The sequence below is a fragment of the Arachis ipaensis genome, chromosome B3 (genome assembly GCF_059453495.1).
Source record: "Arachis ipaensis isolate K30076 ecotype BB chromosome B3, ASM5945349v1, whole genome shotgun sequence".
Classification (NCBI taxonomy): Eukaryota; Viridiplantae; Streptophyta; class Magnoliopsida; order Fabales; family Fabaceae; genus Arachis; species Arachis ipaensis.
The window spans coordinates 2988288-3009037 of NC_142438.1; the positions used below are offsets into that span (position 1 = coordinate 2988288).

At 32.1% G+C, this 20750-nt stretch overlaps 3 pseudogenes across 1 annotated transcript; all 3 read left to right on the forward strand.

Annotated features, from left to right (window-relative positions):
• Positions 1-8317: 8317 nt before the first annotated feature.
• LOC107632375 (UDP-glycosyltransferase 86A1 pseudogene) lies at positions 8318-9254 on the forward strand (annotated as a pseudogene).
• An 861-nt stretch (positions 9255-10115) lies between these two features.
• Positions 10116-12701, forward strand: LOC107634121 (UDP-glycosyltransferase 86A1 pseudogene; annotated as a pseudogene). Its single transcript, XR_015907644.1, has 2 exons — positions 10116-10716; positions 11794-12701. The product of XR_015907644.1 is annotated as a UDP-glycosyltransferase 86A1 pseudogene (transcript).
• On the forward strand, positions 10176-10628 carry LOC148569662 (UDP-glycosyltransferase 86A2 pseudogene; annotated as a pseudogene).
• Positions 12702-20750: the final 8049 nt, after the last annotated feature.

The window sequence follows — 20750 nt, forward strand, 5'->3', positions numbered from 1 at the left end:
AAACAACTTCATAATTTTCTGCCTTATTTTTTTTTTTGTTTTCTTCCAAAAGCCTTTTGAATTGAAGTTCAACATCTTCAGTTACTTTGTTACAAACTTTAATTTGTCCAGGAATTTTCGCAAGATGATATTTCATTCTATATATCCAGAAAATCAAAGACCAGAAAATAACTTCAGAAAACCATGTAATCCAGATAAACATGAAGCAGCAACCAAAATCATGTAATCCAGCATGAACAAATAAATAATTCAGCAACCAAAATCATGAAGCAGCAACTCATTTCATCATGAACAGATACCAAATCATCAACAGCAACTCAAACAGAATAAACATGAACACAGATAACAAATCATGAACAGAAAAATTATAAAATCAAGCGCAGATAACAAATCATGAACAAATTGCAAGCTAATAAATCATAAAATCAAGCACAGAAAATCAGAAGGCAGGTGGAAGGAGGAGGCGACGATTAAACAGGAGGCGAGGTGGAAGGCGCAAACGAATAAGAACAGAGTATTACCGGCGGCGAGTAACGGCGACGAAGGAGGAAGCGAGCTCGGCGACAACGATGAAGGAGGCGAGTTCGGCGACGACCAACGAGGAGGGGAGCTCGGCGACGACGAAGAGGGGCTGTGGGACGGCAAAGAGGGGCTGTGGGATGTGGGATGCGGTGGCGATGGCGGTGGGATGTGGTGGCGATGGTGGTGGCTATGCGATGACGAAGAGGGGCTGCTCGATTGTGGCCCGTGGGTGCTTTCTCTTCTGCCCGTGGTGGCTATGCTGTGCTTTCCCTTGTGAGAGTGTAAGACTGAGATTAGGATTAGGGTTCGTTGCGTTTCGCTTCTCTTTTTTTTTTTTTACCTTCAAAACGACGCCGTTTAGTAGTTTAATATCCAAACCAAAAATCGCTAAAAAATTGGACGGTTCTTCCGGTTCACCGGTTACCGCCGGTTCGACCGGTTTTCTCACCGATTTTTTGTCAGGTGGTTTCTGACTTTACCCGGACCAATTAGGTGACCGATTTTTTATTTTTCCGGTTGAACCGATCGGTCTGGTTCGGTTTTCAGAACCATAGTTCTGATACCATAACAAAATGGAAAGAGTACATAAGAGTACGTAAAGATAAAAAATACTTTGTTATGTATTTCTTGATTAATTGTATTATAAAAAAAAGTTGAAAAATTAAAGCAGGGCAGTTTAGTTAGAATGAAAGTAATATAACTAAGAATACAATTTAAAAAAATAAAAATAATGTGATTAAAAATAATTTATTTAGATACGATTACTTATTTTTATTTTCCTTTAATAATGGTCTAAATTAGCCTATGTATTATGAAATTATTTATATTATTTATGTAATATTTTTTTATAAGTAACACCCCGAAACTCTTCACTCTCACTCTCTCTCAAAGCATCACTCCTCCTGACAACACCATTGGGTAGATGAGATGGAAGATAGACAAAGAATGAAAAGCAGAAAAGATCTTGATCCGTTGGCTATAATTTAACTTAGATAAAACTATAAATCAGAATATGTTTAAAACTAAATAACCACGTGCTACATTAGGAGTACACGGAGTATGTTGCTCTTCTAATCAAACAATTACGTACCAACCCAAATTGACGCAGGAATTTCTGCTCAAATCTCTCTGAACAAGGTCACTAAAGACAGTTACGAGATAATTAGGTAAAGTTTCGCAAAGCAATCTGGGAAATATTTATAACCGCCCCAAACACAAGAACTTTATAAATACAAGTGATTCACTATGTCACTGTAAGAGCCGAGCTTAATTAATCATTTAATTAAGTAATTAATTGTCCAAAGTAGGTTCCGAAAAGTTAGAGTGAGAATTTCAGGATTTAAAAGCGATTTTTAGACTCAGTAGGTTTTTTTGATTCAAAAAATGTGCTTTCTGCGAAAAATCGTAAAAATCGCTAACCGATAGTTGAACCGGTTGAACCGATTCAAGTCTGCCCGGTGCTGCACGAGAAAAAGTGGAAACAGTCAAAAACCTTAGAAAAACATTAGAAATGAAAAACCGGGCATTAATTTTTAAAGGTTTGGCCCGAAGTTGGGCTAAAACGGGATAAAAACGCTAACGGGTTGGACCGAGCCAAAGTTGAGCCCAAGCCCAACATATAAAAGGGTTCATCAAGTGAACCCATCAGCCATAACTCTCTCAAAACACAACACCACCAGCTGAGAAGAGATGGAGAAGAGAACCCGTGAACACTATTCACTTCCATCTTCTCAAGCTCATATCTTGAGCTATAGAGCTCTGATCGCCGCACCGTTGGCGGCTACGCATTCCTTGTGAAGAGCTCTACAAAACTCATATAAGAAACTGGTAAGAAAAGCTCGATATTCTCTCAGTTCTTCTCTTCAAAATTTTGGGTATTTAGGGCTTTTGATTAAGTGAGTTTTTGTGATTTTGGATGTTTAGGTTTGCTCTAATCCTTGCTTAGCATTGAATTTTGGCTATCAAAACTGTTGAAAAATATAAGAGACATTAAACTCTTGTGATATTATGTTTAAATGGAACCCTAGGTTGATTTGTGATGGATTATGCATATATAGTTTGATTATTGTGAGTTTGGAGCTTGTTGGTGCTTGTTGGAGTTACATTGGTGGCTTGCTTGTAGTGGAGAACTCAACTTGTGCCATTTTAGGGTTTTGGTGTATATAGGGAATCGGCCAAGGTATGGAAACTTAGGCTAGTGACCCATAGGATAGGTTTGGAAATTTATATGTTGTTGATGATTGTTTGGGATGTTGATGATGTGAATGTTGCTAGATGATGATGTTGGGATGTAATGTATGATGAACTTGTATGAATGTGCATTATGATTATTACTATGGAGCATGATTGAGTTGATGATGAAGATTGATATTGATGAAATGAGGATTTGTGAATGTGTTGGTGGGAAAATTGTTTGATATGTGGTATATTTGATAATTAAGGTTGAGAATGATGAAGTGTGGTGGAAGTTTTGATAGGAATGGTAAATTGTAACCCAAGAGGGTAGATTGTGCTGAAAATGGGAGTTGGTATTGTTTTGGTTGGGTGTGGGTTGTGAAAGTTAATAAATTAATGTCTTTGTAAGTTTTGGTAAAAAGGAATTTTTAGTGAATTTTATCTGATCATAACTTTTGCCTTGATTTTCAAAATTGATTGAAATTTGTTTAGAATTAAAGCTTATTGAAAACTCTTTAAATCGATATAAAGTTTGAAAAATTTGGAATTTTGTAGAGGAAGTTATGATCATTCAAAGTTGGTGTTAAAAATCTGAAATTCTGCTAAGTTGCAGAATATTATGATTTTTGGTATGTGCGCACGCACAGCATTGTGTGCAATCACACCTCTGCGAAAATTTCAACCTGTGTGCACGCACAGTCCTGTGCATACACACACGCAGAGGCAAGCAGTCTGCTTGCAGCGTTAGCACAGCTTGTCCGCGCACACACCAATAAGAAATTGCAACCTGTGTGTACGCACAGCCCTGTGTGCACGCACACGTTGGGAAGGTCAGTCGGTTGGGGGTGCTAGCACAGCTTGTGCGAGTGAAAAGACTTGTGAGTTTTTGTACTTGTGCGTACGCACACCCCTGTGCGTACGCACACTTTTAAAAGTCTTCCTGGGCGTGCGCACGCACATCCCTGTGCGGACACACACGCCCTGTTTCTCAAATTTTTATTTGTTTTCAACTATTCTACCTTCCTAACAAGGTTGTAAACTCCTATAACACCATTTTAGGACTCTTGGGCCTAGTTTTGGATATTTAAAATAGGAGAAAGAATTTAAGGGTTTTATATGATATTATTTGGAAAGGTTAGAAAACGGAGGTCTAGGTTTTTGGCGTACTGAGGACGGTTCGATGATATGTGATGAATGGTTGGGTATGAGATGAGAATTGAGGAATTGTTGAGTTCGGAATAAAAATGTGAATTGACAGTGGTTGAGATGAATCGAGGACTCGAATGTGTGATAAGGAATCAATGATGCATTGAAACTGTTTTCTGAAAAAACCACTGAACTACTGATTTATATTGAGATTATAAGATGCTATGCGCCCGGCAGGGACGGTGGTTAATCCCGTCTGTCGAGGTAGCGGCAGCGGCATAAGGACGGTGGTTAATCCCGCTTACGTTGAGATGTGAGGTCTGAGGCAAGAGTATCCCGCTCGCATCCTTTCGGATCATCAGAGTGTGCAGGCACAAAACCTTGGACAGTGATCCGAGCACTATATCTCAGGGGTTCCCAATAATGATTCCGAAGGGCGACATCTCCATGGAGATGTGTCGGGTTGGCAGTTGAACCGACAATGTGATATCACAGCCAGTAGGGCAGGCATTCATCATGTGCTTTTTCTATCTGCTTGTATGCTCTGCTGACTTGTAATTGTATGCCTAATTGAATAACATGTCTATTTGCTTACTTGAATTACTTGCCTTATATGTTTCTACTTGTATTTTACTTGCATTGTAATTATCTATATTTTTTGTTGGGATTAAGGAGGTTCGGAAGGCGGCGGCAATGGGATCGCATGGAGGATAGGTCGGTGAAGGCTGTCGGACAGCGGTGTTAGTTAGAATAGAAATCCCTTAAGATAGAATACCCTGTGTAGTTATGTTAAGAGTTATATGATTATGCTTTATTGTTTTAGTATGCTTTAAGATTGAAATCGTGTGATGGATATGAAGTCTATGATTGCCTTTGGCGTCAGGGTCTTATATCCTACATCACTGGGCACTGTTACCATATTGAGAACCTCCGGTTCTCATACCATATTTTGTTGTTGTTTTTCAGATGCAGGTTGCATTCCACCTCGCTGAGTTTCTCTGATAGTGACAGAAGCAGAGGATCATGATATCTTTTGGAGTCTTTTTGGTTTATTCTGTTTATGCATCTCTCCTTTTGTATTTTGTTTTGCCTAGAGGCATATATTGAGAGAACAAAACATGTATAAGCTGTTTTTACTGTCTGGTTATGTATATCTGTATATGGCTAGCCGGCTTAAACTCTGCGAGCCGTGGCTAGATTCCTATGATATTATACTAATATATTTTGATATATCTTATCTGTTTCTTGTGCTCTAAGTTAGAAGTTTCGTTAGTACGTTTTGCGCTTTGTAAATCCTATTTTTGAGCTATATCCTTTATTGGGCTTCTAGATTATACTATTCTTTCTACATATATATTATGTACGAGCTTAGAACTGTCGTAATCTCTGATTAACCTTTACTTTACGACGCGATGTAAAGCTTAGACTAATTAGGGTGTTACAGTCACAGGTACGTTATTCATGCTGAATAACTCATATTTATCTTCTACTCTTACTAACTTGAGCGTTGGAGTGCCTTTGCAGGTGCCTACCGCCGCCGTTTTTGGAGAAAACCGATGTATCATCCTTCTTGTCCAAGGAAAAGCGAGTCCGAGTATCGGGAAAACGAGCCCTACCTTAGAATCGCTTATTCACACAGTAACATTTGGTGCCCACCGTGGGGTCGTATATCTAACCCCACCATCTTTTCTGCCTGATTTTTATCTTCTTCTTTTACAGGATGTAATTAATGGCGGAAGAGCAACACACTATAAATTTGAAATTTTCCGATAACATTATTTAGCGGTATGCAATTTTAGTTACATGTTACACATTTTTTATTTTCATATTTACGTAAAAAAATGTTGGCTTCGTAAGATTATATAACTATTTGACCAAATAGCAAAATTAATTTCATTATCTTTGATCAAGAATAAAATTTCATAGGATCTGAATAATTTGAACAAGAATAATTTCGTACTTTCAAGATGTTAGTTCAAAAAGACTTATCATCTATTCTACTCCTTTAGTAATAGGGAATCTTTCAAACTCATTTAGAATTCATATATTATTTGTGAATACAAGTTCTATCTTATTTTTTATTTCGCATTGCTTTACAGCCTTTACTCTATTCACAATATTTATTCCTATACTAATTATTCTTTTCCTTCTTATAACAATTTTTAATTAGTTTTCAATAAAATAGCATAAATGCAAAAATTACTTAATTTTGATTGACAATTTTTATTGAAACAATGAGATACATTTATTCTCAATTATTTTTATCTATCGCAAATTTCTATTGCTAGTAAGTACTATTCTGTTTTTCAATTGTATTTTGATTGCTCGATACTCATACGGTCCTATTTGTGTTGTTCCTTAGGTAATTTCAATTATTTGTTTCTTGGGCTTTAACTAATAAAATATGTGTTTGCATTGTCACGTTTAACTTCTTTTCTAAATTGAAACTGTCTTGTATATTACCATATCATGAACTGCTGAGGTCAATATAAAAAGACAAATTTAAAGTCAACAACTCAGAGACAACGGTGATGACCACACCTTAACAATAATGACTACGACCATGTGCAGTGCGGATTATATTATAACTCGAACAATTTGTACTTTCCAACGACCACTCGACACCAAAATCAATATACAAAGACGTGTATCACAACCTAACTTATAAGACAACAATATGGTGATGTGTTATTTCTTCATTAATGAAATATCTTTACTCTTTTACTTTCAATTTTTTATATCATTTTCATCATTCCTAATTGATCTATAAATCATCTCATACACAATAAACATAAACCGCTCCGTCACGAATCTTCAGAATCATATATAAATCTTCGACCGATATATACTCCCCCATCAGGTACGTTACCAAGTTATATATCATTAATTCTTTTCATACCAAAATAAACTTACAATTCAGATAGTCAAATTCTAAGAAACCGATGTATATATTTACCTAAGTCATTAGAATCTTACAAATTTTTATAGTACTCTTAACATCTTTTAAGCCATTTTTTAAAAATTATTTTGCATAGAATAAAATATTTTTTGTAGTATAATTTAAATAAATTTATTTAAAAAATTTATTAAAAAATATTCATGAACTATCAAAAATGGGTAAAAGAGTATTATGTGGAATTCAAATTGATAGCTCATTAATATTTTAAAGAAGTCTCGTAATTAAATATTTTGTTAGCTTTTTTTTAATGTATGAAATAAAATATATATTTTTAATTTTTAAATTATTAATTTTTTAATAAAAAAATGAGCAGAAAAGTATTACAAATTATATCACAAAATGTATATAGTTCGAATCAATGTGATTCGAATTATCCCTGGAATTCATTATGTTTATCACTTGTAATTCGAATTATGTTGAGTACATGCATGTATTTACCTAAGTTACTAGAATATTACAAACTTTTATAGTACTCCTAATATCTTTTAAGTCATTTTTTTAAAATTATTTTGTATAGAATAAAATATTTTTTTGTGGTATAATTTAAATAAATTTTTTAAAAAATATTCATGAGCTATCAAGAATGGACAGAAGAGTATTGTATAGAATTCGAATTGCTCACCATATAATTCGAATTAGAGTGATTCGAACTGCTCAAGCATAATTCGAATAAGAGTGATTCAAACTTCTCCATGCGTAATTCGAATCAGCATGATTCGAACTACCTAACATGCATACTCCCTCATAATTCGAACTGCATTGATTCGAATTACCATTGTCTTTAGTTCGAATTACATTGATTCGAATTATATAAATATATGCTTTTGATTGATCCATGTCTCATTTTTCATTTTTCTGTTTGATTAAATCATGTAATATCTCATCCAAACCGACTTAATACTACCATTTGCCGCTAGAACACTTTATTATTACTCATTAGCTTCATTCTTTTCCACATTTTGTTTCCTTGAACTTTGTTTTGGCATGCACGTGTAAAGCAAGGTTTATTTTGAGTGATGTTAGAAACTCAATATTTTTTGGTTAATTTAATTTTAGTTTTTAAATTTATTTTGTTTATTTTAAATTTTAGATCATAAATAATAAATCTATTAATTTTAAATTCTAAATTTTAAATAAAAAAATTTTGAATTAATAAAATAATGAATATTAACTAACTAAAAATTAATTTTTTATAATTTTTTTATTCTTGCACAATTACACACCATGAAAATTGAAACGTTTTATTTGGTTAATCTTTTACTTTCATCTCAAGGACACTTCTGTGTCCAGTATTCCATGCACATGCAAGAATATTGAGTTGTATATTCATATTATTACATATTATATATAATCGATTAAAAAATATTGTGATATTAATTTATCCATATAAAAAATGTTAGAAATTAACACTTTTAGTATGAGAAATAAAAGATTAACTAATATTAATTGAAATACAAAATAAAATAAAATAAAATTATTGATCACCTAACTTCATATATATTACTTCTGTATTTTTGTCCAGATAATAGGAAAGACCCAGTTGATTACATACCTGGAGTAAAAACAATTGAACCAAATAAAAGATCTAGTGTCATATCTTCAAGATGATGATGCAACCACATGGCTGCACCAATTAATTTTTGCAGCCTTCAATGATGTTAGAGGTGCAGATTTTGTTTTATGCAACACGGTGCAAGAGCTAGAGCCACAAGTCATAGAAGTCCTACAATCTTATAAACCATTCTACGTTATTGGACCCATTTTCCCACGTGGCTTCACCAATAATGCCACCGTGGCAACTAGCTTATGGTCCGAGTCTGACTGCACCCAATGGCTCAACTCCAAGCCTCATGGTTCGGTTTTGTATGCATCTTTTGGAAGTTATGCCCATATCACAAAAACGGCCCTTTGGGAAATTGGAAATGGGCTTTTGCTTGGCAATGTGAGCTTTATTTGGGTGCTTCGGCCCGATATTGTGAGCTCGAACGATGTCGATCCGCTGCCCGTTGGATTTGAAGAGGCAGTTCATGGCCGTGGGATGATCATACATTGGTGTAGTCAAACCCAAGTGTTGACTCACCCTGCTATTGGAGGGTTTTTGACACATTGTGGTTGGAATTCTATATTAGAAAGTATTTGGTGTGAGGTTCCGTTATTGTGTTTTCCTCTATTGACCGATCAATTCACTAATCGAAAATTAGTGGTTGATGATTGGAAGATTGTGATTAATTTGATTGATAATCAAATGGTTGTCACTAAAGAAGAGATGTTGAAGAATATCAACCATTTCATGGATGAAAAAATAAGGAACCAATTGAAGGCCACAATGGGAGGCATCAAGAAGAAGTTGGAGTATGCGTTGGGTCCCGGTGGATCTTGTGAGAAGAATATGGAATGCTTTGTCAAGGAGTTGAATGCCAAAGCCAACATTCCAAGTGCTTCCACCGATTAATTAGTTCAAAGTGCTTCCATGCATCTTGTTCTTGGCTATTAAATAATTCAAAAGCACCAAATTGTTGTATTATTTACTTAGCTTCTTTCTACTTTTGTTTTATAAAGTTAAAGTGTTAATAAAAAATAGGAAAAGTCTAGGGGATTAGCAGTTTTGTTGAATTTTGGCCAGCATGTAACCAGCAGAGAAATGTGAGTCATTGGATGAAATTTCACACCAATCTCACACCATTAGATCATCATTGATAGCTATTTGATGGCTACCAATCACAAAAGTTGCTGCTCCCTAGCATTGTTCTAAAAAATATTATGTGTGCTCAATAAATTATTCATTAAATCAATATATATATATATATTAGTGATGAGTGATTTAATATCTATTTTTTTTGTACATTTAAAATATAGACCACTTATTTAATTTTAAATCATGATATGAATAATATTATTTTTTTTACAAAATGTTTAATTTTTTTATTTATAAAATGTACGTATTTTTTTAGCAAGATTAAAATAACATGTAGTTTTTTGGTGACTAAAATAACATGTAGTTTAAGGAAAAGTCTAGGGGGTCAGCAACTTTGTTAAATTCTGGCCAACATGTAACCAGCAAAGAAAAGTGAGCCATTGGATGAAATCTCACACCAATCTCACACCACTAAAACCATCATTGATGACTATTTGATGGCTACAAATCACAAAAGTTGCTGTTCTCCTAGCATTCCTCGTAGTTTAATTACTGACCAAAATACTCATCAATATAATAATAATAAAAAATATATATTATTATTGTTTTCTCTTTTTTATATAGCCAGCATCATGATACATATCATGTGCCTAATAATAAACTCCTTTCTAACTAAAATCTCATCAAAATTCAAAACACACGAAAACAAACCAAAGTAACACTAGCCATTTTCTTTCCATGGCAACACACCAAGGTCCTCATCACCATGCCCTACTCTTCGCCTATCCACTCCAAGGCCACGTCATCCCGGCGGCCAACCTCGCCATCAAGCTCGCATCCCGGGGTTTCGTCGTCACCTTTGTCAACTCACACTACATCCACTACCAAATCACAAAATCCAATTCTTCTTCATCTCCTAACGGTGATGAAGAAGAAAATATGTTCGCGGCCGCACGAGAGTCAGGCCTGGACATACGGTACACTACCGTGTCTGACGGCCTGCCCGTGAGCCACGACAGATTTGGCAACCTCCACCAGTTCCATGCGGCAATGTTGCACGTGCAATCAGCACACGTTGAGGAACTGGTGGAGAATGTGGTGAAGAATTCAGTGCCCCCAGTGAGTTGCTTGGTTGCAGACACGTTCTTTGTTTGGCCATCTGCCATAGCTAAGAAGTTTGGCCTTGCTTAGGTGTCGTTCTGGACAGAACCTGCTTTGGTTTATAGTCTCTACTATCATTCCGATCTTCTTGCAAAGAATCGTCACTTTGCTTGCAATGGTAATTAACTAAGTAAAATCATTCATCATACTTTATTTTTTTTAATTTCCTTAGCATATTTTTTAATTCGTCATATTGAATATATATAATCAAACACTGCTCTATTTTTGCTGCGTTGATGATGATGATTGTCATGGTTTTTTTGTTCTTTCAAAAGGCCTGAGATGATACATAAAAATATATGAATGATTACATCTTTTTTTTTTTTAATTTATGATGAGTATACTATAAAGACAATGAGAAATTTCAGTTCTATTAGCTGATCAACAATATGGGTTTTGCTAAGGAACAATTTTTTTTTCTTTAACTAACAATCAGTTAATAAAACAAGTGATAAAAAAATATTAAAGAAAAGAAAGAGAATTTTGAAAAACAAAAATAGAGATATTGACTGATTGTGGCTTTAAGAAATTAGTTTCAATCCTTTTCTCCAACAATATTTTAGTCAAAATAGACACAATATATTGGTTTAAAAAAAGTTTGTTATTTAATACATATTAATTAAAAAATATTAATCTATTTGATTTGTTTTTCTTGTACATAATATTTATTATATGTTGGTATTCTCTTATTTTATGTATGTATAAATATAAAAATATTATTCGTACATTAAAATTAGTCATTAAAATTAAATATTAATGTATTTATATATAAATATATGTAGTTTAACTTATTTTAAATATATATTTATATTTTAATATGTATTTTATATTAATATTTTTGTAATTAATTTTAGTGTACAACTAACTAGCATGATGATCGGTATAAATATATAAGTTCAAAAAGCTAAGGAAACATATAACACCACATAAACTTAAGAGTACAATAAGCACTTACATAGCGAGGTCGTAATCTATTTGTCTTTACCACTTTTCACATGCATCTTTTCTATTTTTTGTTTTGTCTCTTTGTAATTATGTTCGTTAACTTCATTCCTTTAATTTATATGAACACTTCCCAGTTCACATGTGGTGCATTATTGCCAACTCTTACGTGTATTATTAATCATTTCTTTATATTGAAAAAGTATTTGACCATTTAATTTTAAGAAAAAAAGGTACTTTTTGTTTTGTTCAGACATGAGGAAAGATTCCATTGACTACTTACCTGGGGTGGAAACAATTGATCCAAAGGACCTAACATCATATCATCAAGAATCAAAAGACACATCTACAATGTTCCACCAATTAATTTCTGCTTCCTTCGTTGATGCTAAAGGTGCAGATTTTGTGCTATGTAACACAGTTCAAGAGCTAGAGCCGACAGTCATAGCTGCATTACAAACTTTTAAGTCATTCTATGCAATTGGGCCCATTTTTGCACCTGGGTTCACCAATACCACCATGGCCACTAGCCTATGGTCCGAGTCAGACTGCACCCAATGGCTCAATTCCAAGCCTCAAGGTTCGGTCTTGTATGCTTCTTTTGGTAGCCTAGCCCATATGACAAGAAGGGTACTTGAGGAAATTGCAAATGGGCTTTTGCTTAGCAATGTGAGTTTTGTTTGGGTCCTTAGGCCCAATGTTGTGGGCTCGGTCAAGGTTGATCCGCTGCCCGTCGGATTTCGGAAGGCGATTTGTGACCGTGGGATGGTAATACCTTGGTGTAGTCAAACCCAAGTCTTGGCCCACCCTGCTATTGGAGGATTTTTGACTCATTGTGGTTGGAATTCTATATTAGAAGCTATTTGGTGTGAGGTTCCATTGTTGTGTTTCCCTTTGATGTCTGATCAGTTTACCAATAGAAAACAAGTGGTGGATTATTGGAAGGTTGGGATTAATTTAAGTGATCGAACGGTGATTACAAAGGAGGAAGTCTCGAAGAATGTTAGCCGTTTGATGGGCGGACCTTTAGGAGACCAACTAAAGACTACAGGCAAAGAGATCAAGAAAAAATTGGAAGAGGCATTGAGCCCTAGTGGATCTTCAGAGAAAAATATGGAATACTTCATCAAAGATCTAAATACCAAATCCCATGGCCAATGAGCTTTGATCAATTTTCTTAAATAATTAACCAATTATGTATTAGTATATTTTTTTAGTTTAATTTTAATATATTTATAATATAAATAATTTTATGCTATTTTTTAATCAAATTTATGCCTTCAGATAATTTTTACGTGATAAATTTAATATTTTTACTGATATATCAATATTATGATTAATAATTGAATATTTTTTACATTAGCAATTTGTGAAAATTAAAATAATATTTTTTTATAAAATACAAAATACATATTAAAAATAAATTATATATTTATATACAAATATATAATGACTAATTTGCTGTGTAAATAGTATTTTTATTTTTTTTTATGAATAATTTTATCAGCATGATCAACATTTATATGTAGAAATAAGAAATGGTTATTTTTTTTATAGAGGTTGCTAACATGTGCCATAATAACACATTTTAAGAATAAAACAAATTTTTCATTAAAAGTTATTATAAAAATAAATATTTTTACATATTTAATACATTAAATACATAAAAAACTTCAAAAAATATTTATTAGAATAAAATATGTTTTTTGTCTCTAATATTTTTAAAATTTTTTAAAATTATCTCTAACGTTTAATTTGATTTAATTTTATTCTTAACGTTTTAATAAATTTCAATTCTATCATTGCCGTCAATTTTTTAACAGTTAATAATTAATCAAATTTTTTCCAATTTTATTCTTAATCAAAATTTTAATTTTAAGCCTAATCCATTCAAAAATCCTAATATAATCTCAATCCCATCAGTCATCCCACGGTCTCACCTTTTATCATCTCATCATTTTTTTTTTTACCATCACCATCAGCATTACCATCATCCTCCCTTTTCCAACAAACAAAAACATTCACGTCTGACAGTCTGAGGGTTTCAATCCCAACATTTTGAGTAAAGTACCAACCCGGTCTCTTTTTATTTCCCAAAATAACAAGACGATCCTTAACCAAAAACACGTTTTATTACGGTCTCTGACCCTATACTCCGTCTGCCAATCCAGTCCTTCTGTCAGTTTTTCGGCGAAAACTCGACGGAATTGCTGACGTGTCAGGTTAAAAAATGGACAGGGACCTAGTTGTCTCTAAATTTAAATTGGTTAGGGGTTTATTTGTCCTTATTATTCTTTAAACAATATTTTTAATTATATTTTTATTCATTATATTAATATTTTTTTTTAATAAAGAAGTACAAACTAATTAATAAATTATTCAAATTTAAAAATATCATTTATTATGAAACCAAATAAATAATTTTTAAATATAATTTTTAAATATATAAATAATAAACATTAAAATTCAGTTAATATATTAATAATAATAATCCTATGATAAACATTAAAATTATTTATTTGGTTTCATAATAAATGATATTTTTAAATTTGAATAATTTATTAATTATTTTGTACTTATTTATTAAAAAAAGAATATTAATATAATGAATAAAACAATTAAAAATATTGTTTAAAGAATAATACGAACAAATAAACCCCTAACCAATTTAAATTTAGAGACAAATAGGTCCCTGTCCATTTTTTAACTTGACACGTCAGCAATTTCCGTCGAGTTTTCGCTGGAAAACTGACAGAAGGACCGGATTGGCAGATGGAGTTCAGGGTCAGGGACCGTAATGGAACGTGTTTTTGGTTAAGGATCATCTTGACATTTTGGGAAATGGACAGAAACCGGATTAGTACTTTACTCCAACATTTCTACTAAAATCTTTCTCATATTCTCTATTGTCGCGCACTTTTTCTCTCCGATGCCCTCCTCATCCCACATTTTCCATGCCGATGGCCGCATCAACATTTTCATCATTAGTGACGGGCCCAAAAAAATTTAATAATAGAAACAAAGATAATATATAAAAATAATAAAAAAATTTAACATAAGTATATTTAGATATTCAAAATTTAAAGCATATTAGTCTAAAAATTAAAAAATACCATTTATATACACACAAAAAATTAATGATCAAAGTTATAACTCATTTTCAATAAATAAGTATTCTATACATGTGACTAATTTTTTTATATACCACATAACATACTTGAAATAAAATTTGTATGGGGACAAACACATTATTAAAGTGGGGGCAATATAATACACATATATATAATTACTTTTTTGTCTCTAAAATTTAATGGGGCAATTGCCTCCATAGTCCTTGTTGTCGCTAACGCCATCTAAATCGACACTACAAATGGTTGCAACAACATTGACTTGCGAGAAATCAACAGTAATCGAAGGATTTATCGACCTCAATGCCAGCATCAACGACCCGAAATCCGTTACTATCGTTGACAACACCATAACAATTGCAACATTCGCCTCGTTTTTTCTCCTCCATATCTCATCTTCTTTCTGAAATTTTTTTTTCTATTGTTTTTGTAACTTCTCGACAAATTTAGCTTAGCATAACTATTTTTGTGTGCCTGCTGAGATGGATCTAAAGAGTGCTGTGTTTCTTTTTCTTTCTTTCTTTCTCTTAAGTTTGTTATTGTTAGTGATTGTTAATAGAGAAAGTCTAGAGTGTCAGCACTTTTGTTGAAATCTGGCCAGCACTTAACCATCTAAAGAAAAATGATTAATTTTACACCATTAAATATCATCTCATACCATTGAAAATATTGATAATGGCTAATTGATGGCTAAACATTACAAATTCTGCTAATCCCTAACACTCTTCATATATTGTTGCTTGTTAAGGAAAGAGAGTGTTGGTAGAAAAAAGATGGTGATGGTAATGATGAGGAAGAGAGTAATGAGTTAACGGAAGGTGAGACTGATAGGGGTTGGAGTCACATTATGATTTTTGAGCAGATTGGAATTAAAATTAAAATTCTGGTTAAGGGTAAAATTAAAAAAAACTAAAATAATTATTGACCGTTAAAAAGTTAACGTCAAAGTATAATTGAAATTCATTAAAACGTAAAGAATAAAATTAAATTAAATTAAACACTACATAATTTTAAAAATTTTTAAAAATATTGGAGAGAAAAAAAACATACTTTATTATTCCTATTATTATCTTCTTAAAGTATGTTTGTATTTGGAAGAGAAATTGAGATTGAAATAAAAATAAATTTTTGTATTATATTTAGTATAAAGTATATAAAATTGAGTTATGCTTTTGTATATTATTTGGTTTAAGATAAATATGCATATAAAATAAGAATATTTATTAAAATATATGTAATTTTTAAAGTGTTGTTAAAATTTTAATCTTCATTTTAAAAAAAATTCAGTTTTTTGTATTATTATTTTTTAAAAATACTAAAATGATTAAAATTTTGATATGCCTATTAAACACCATATTAAATGTCTTTCTTCTAATTCTAGTTCTAGTCTCTAAAGTGAGACTGCCTAAACGTCATATAATCTTTTGCCAATAAATGACCGTTTGTATCTATGAGAGATGAAAACGCTGATATTTGTATCCATGATAGCCTGAAACTAAAGTTATACCCATGATAGATGTCCTCTGTACGACAAAACTGCCCCTGACTTGGATCTAAGCTTGGTTCGTAGGAATCCGATCCTACGTGACATTCCCTCCCTTATCTTCAATTCCAAGGTCTTGGCTTCGAACCATGAAAGCTAAAAAGCACTTGTACGAGAAATTAATAAAGTATGAGACACTATTTCTACGAGAAATTCCACATGACATTTTTAGCGAAACTAATTTCGCTGATGTTGGATTCTCTATGATTATGAGAGAAATCGTCCAAATGACGTTCCCCATCTGAAAACAAGAATCAAAGCTCATCTGCTATTCGATATTTGATGTTGTGAGCCATCTTCGACTTGAAGGAAACAAACTATAATGCTTAACAAATGATCCTTGAAACGATGAAGCCTTATGAAAGTAGTTCGCAATAAGAACTTAATCCAAGCCATATTAAAGAGTGCTATAAAACGATCTATATGTTGGTAGAACCAACTCCAGTGCTCTTTCTATATGTTCATTCTCCAATAGATAATCATGAAGGATAACTTTAAAATACATAATTCTTTATTAAATTATACTCCATTCGTTTTAATTCTTGTTAATTAATATAGAGTGAAAGATTAACCAGTTAACCGTACGAGGGGTCAGAATCCAATCCCTCAAGGTCCATAAATAAAGATCCCAAGGCTAAAGGAAGTTCCTCGCTGGCGCAAGTCTCCTCTTTTTCACATGCGCCAGAAAAAAAAAAAAAAAAACAAAGGGTGATCAGAAAAAGAAGATTGAAGCCAGCATCGCTGTCGGAGATGTTGGATTGAAAGAAAGGGATTTAAGTTTTGGAACTGTTTTGTGATTTTCTATTTTATGTGGCTGTTGTGTATTTTTTTTTATATTCCTAGGGTTGTTCATCATTATGTGATTTTTGTGGAGACTATAGTGCAAAAATAAATTGAGTTTCATAGAATTTTTTTTTATTCTTCTTTACTTATGGGTTATGAAAAGTTTAAGTTCAGGAGAGCAGGAGACTAACAGTCCAAGATTATCTCAAAGAAAGAAACAACACAAATTCAAAGAAAAACAAAAGCATAAACCCAAAATCAGCAAGAGTTTTTTAAGAGAGCCAAAAGAAGATAGAAATTTTTTAACAATAAACACAAGATTTTTTTCAAGAGGAATATAGGAAGAAAATACAAAATATTTATTAAGACACATTTTTTATAATAAACATAAAATTATTTTTTTAAAGAAAAACACAAGAATACAGAAAATTTGTAACTAAACACAAATTTTATTATTTCTTTTACATGACTACTTCACGTATTTTCATGGTTCATCATAACAAAAAATCTTCATCTTCTTTTATCACCTCTAAAGAAGTAAAATTTGGCATATTTACTAGTCTTTGTTTTTAAGTTTTAACATGATCTTTGACGAATTAATAAAACAAAATGTTAGAGAGACCATAAAAATAAGTCTAAATAGTTCAAATTTACTTTATTTAATATTCATTAACTCAACCATCAAAAATCAAATCAAAAGACTTTATAAAAATAAATGCAAGTCAAGTTTATTAATTTCATTCTTTTTAACCCAATATTTCACACAATAATATGAATTTATCACATATATATGATGAATGTAAAAATATAAGAAATTGAAATTTCTATAAACAAAAACAAAAATTTTAGCAATATTTTTTTAATAACTAAAGATATTTTTGTAATTATATTTATTTTATCTTTATATTTTTTTTAAAATAAAAAATGATACTAAGATGTTTACTCAGTCCTACATGTTTTATTTCCAATAGCATTCTAGCAAGAATCCACCGTATATACGTGAGTTTCTAATTTAAATATGGAGCCAAAAGAAGTGTTGAATTCGCGTGTGGGGAGGAGGGGTGCTTCACCTCGTTGTGGGATTAAAGGAAGCAGAACTCGGATCCTGTGAGTTGTGTCCCTCAGAATGTAAAAAAAAAATTACCCAGAACAAATAAAACGGAGGGTCCGAATTCCATGTTTCAGATTTCAAATTCCATCAGCTGCAAATCGGACCATGCGATTTGTGAAGCAAAATTGCATGGCCAAAGAATTCGCATGGTCCGAGTTGTGTACTCCGAGTTTTTTTCAATTTTTAACACAAATCGGACCCTTCGATTTGTGTATTCTGAATTTTTTTTAACTTTTTCAATGTACTCCCATAATTTTAAAAAACATCAAAAATTATTATGTTAAAATATATCACTTATTTTGCTTTCATATCAAAATTTTTTTGCCTATATACGTTGTATGAGTTAATTACAGAGTCAGTTGGAGGACTAGCTTCTGAGTGGTATTTCCTTCCACAGTCCCTCGCCCAAAGGTAATGTGGAATCCACGCTATAAGAGTTAGTTACAGAGTCAGTTGGAAGACTACGTCTGGTAGCTTCTAAGTGGTATTTTCTTTTTCTCTCTCCTGAATCTGTTAATTTAATCTCAAACTCACAGTCTCTCTCTCAATCCCTCTCCCAAAGGCAATGTGAAATTCATGCTATAAGAGTTAGTTACAGAGTCAGTTGGAGGACTACGCCTGCCTGGTAGCTTTTGAGTGGTATTTCCTTCTTAACCTGCTTCTTCGTTCTTCTTCAATTCCTCTGTTCTGAATGGTACTGCCGGCTTAAGCGCCAGTATGCATTTTTACAAAAATTTTTTGAAAGAAATACATTTTTCAACCCAGAAAAATTCACTGAAACCAAATTTTTCATTTATATTTTTAAATTAAAACTTTTAAATTTTGAATTTATTTCGAGCACTAAAATTATTTTATTAAAACGGTTTTACATGAAAACACGGGTTCTTACATCAAATTCCATTCGAAAATATTTGATGAGTTATTACACTTTATATACTATGTACTCTTTATGTACTCTAACTAAAAGATAATTACAATGGTAAGTCTATTATTGATAAAGAAATAATCTAGGTAACAGAACGACGAGAGGAGCTGAAGCTATGAATAAAAAAAAAATTATCGAACATGCATATATGCACATATAAACGATAGAAGATGAACCGATTTAATAAAAACAAATAAAGAGAAAATTATCAAACACGCATATACGTACATAGCGGAAGCGTCGAACAGCTGCAGTAACCAGAGGCTGAGGCCAATGTAGATGCGTAGGATCGGAGAAGCGGCTAATCACTACTGGCGAAGGTGAACCAGTTCTCTAATTCCTGATCTTTCGCGGTCTGTGTGAGTGAGTGGAAGCTGGAACGTGCTGCACAACAGATCAAACAGAAACTAAAAATTGAATAATGACGAACTCAAAATGGAGTTGGATTTTATTTCTCAACTCAATGTATAACAATGGAACAGAAGAAAATCTGTCGATGGTTTGATGAACCAGAAGGAATTAAGAGAGTGAGAGAAATAAGTTCTTCTCATTGTTGAAGAGAATGAAAAATCTCCTTCGAAAATATTTGATAAGTTATTACACCTTATATACTATGTACTCTTTATGTACTCTAACTAAAAAATAATTACAATAGTAAGCCTATCATTTGAATTTTGGCAGATTCTTGATATTGGTGAAACACTGCCGTTGTTCATAGAGCTTCAAACCTTAGGTGACAGGACGTTGAAGAAGCTGGCATTTGATCACGTCTAGGGACAAAAACGTTAGGGACTAAAATGTTAGGGACAAAAACGATATATAAAAATAAATTTTAATTTTATTTTATTTTTTAATAATATTAATTTTTTACTGTACATAGTATTCAATTATATTTTAATTACATCTAAATAAATTACAATTAATCACATTATTTTTATTTTAAATAAATTTATTTTTTTATAATTTTAAAGAATTTTGATACATTAGAGACAAAAGGTATAATTTATATATATATATATATATATATATATATATATATATATATATATTTTCTGCAAGTTTATATACTAGTAATTTTACAAACATTTCATGATAACTAAAAATCTTTAAGAGTAAAATTATAAAAAAAATTAATTTATTTAAAATGAAAGTAATATGATTAAGTGTAATTTACTTAGATGTGATTAAAAAATAACTGAATACTATGTATAGTAAAAAATTGATATTATTGAAAGATAAAATTAAAACTTATTTCTATGTATCATTTTTGTTCCCAACGTTTTCGTCTTATTTAAGTCCCTAACGTTTTAAAATTGTCTCAATTTTGTCCTGCCGTCAATTCTGTTAACGGATCCCTAACAGCAGGACAACATTAAGTCAGTTTTGAAACGTTAGGGACTTAAATAGGACGCTTGAAACGTTAAGGACAACTTTGGAACTTATCCTAAACGTTGGGAACAAAAACGATACTTTACTCTGACAGTTATTATTCACCACTTAACCATTTGAATGATGCACAGGTTCATAAAATTTTGTTTCGTCATTGTAGATATAAGAGATAAGAGAGCGTTTGGATTTGAATTTTGGTTTGTTTGATCAAGAGCACTATTGCACATGGCCTGTGCAGGGTTTTGCTGAGAAGTTATATTTTTTTTTCTTAGATATTCAAAATTTAAAGCATATTAGCCTAAAAAATAAAAAATATTATTTATATACACAA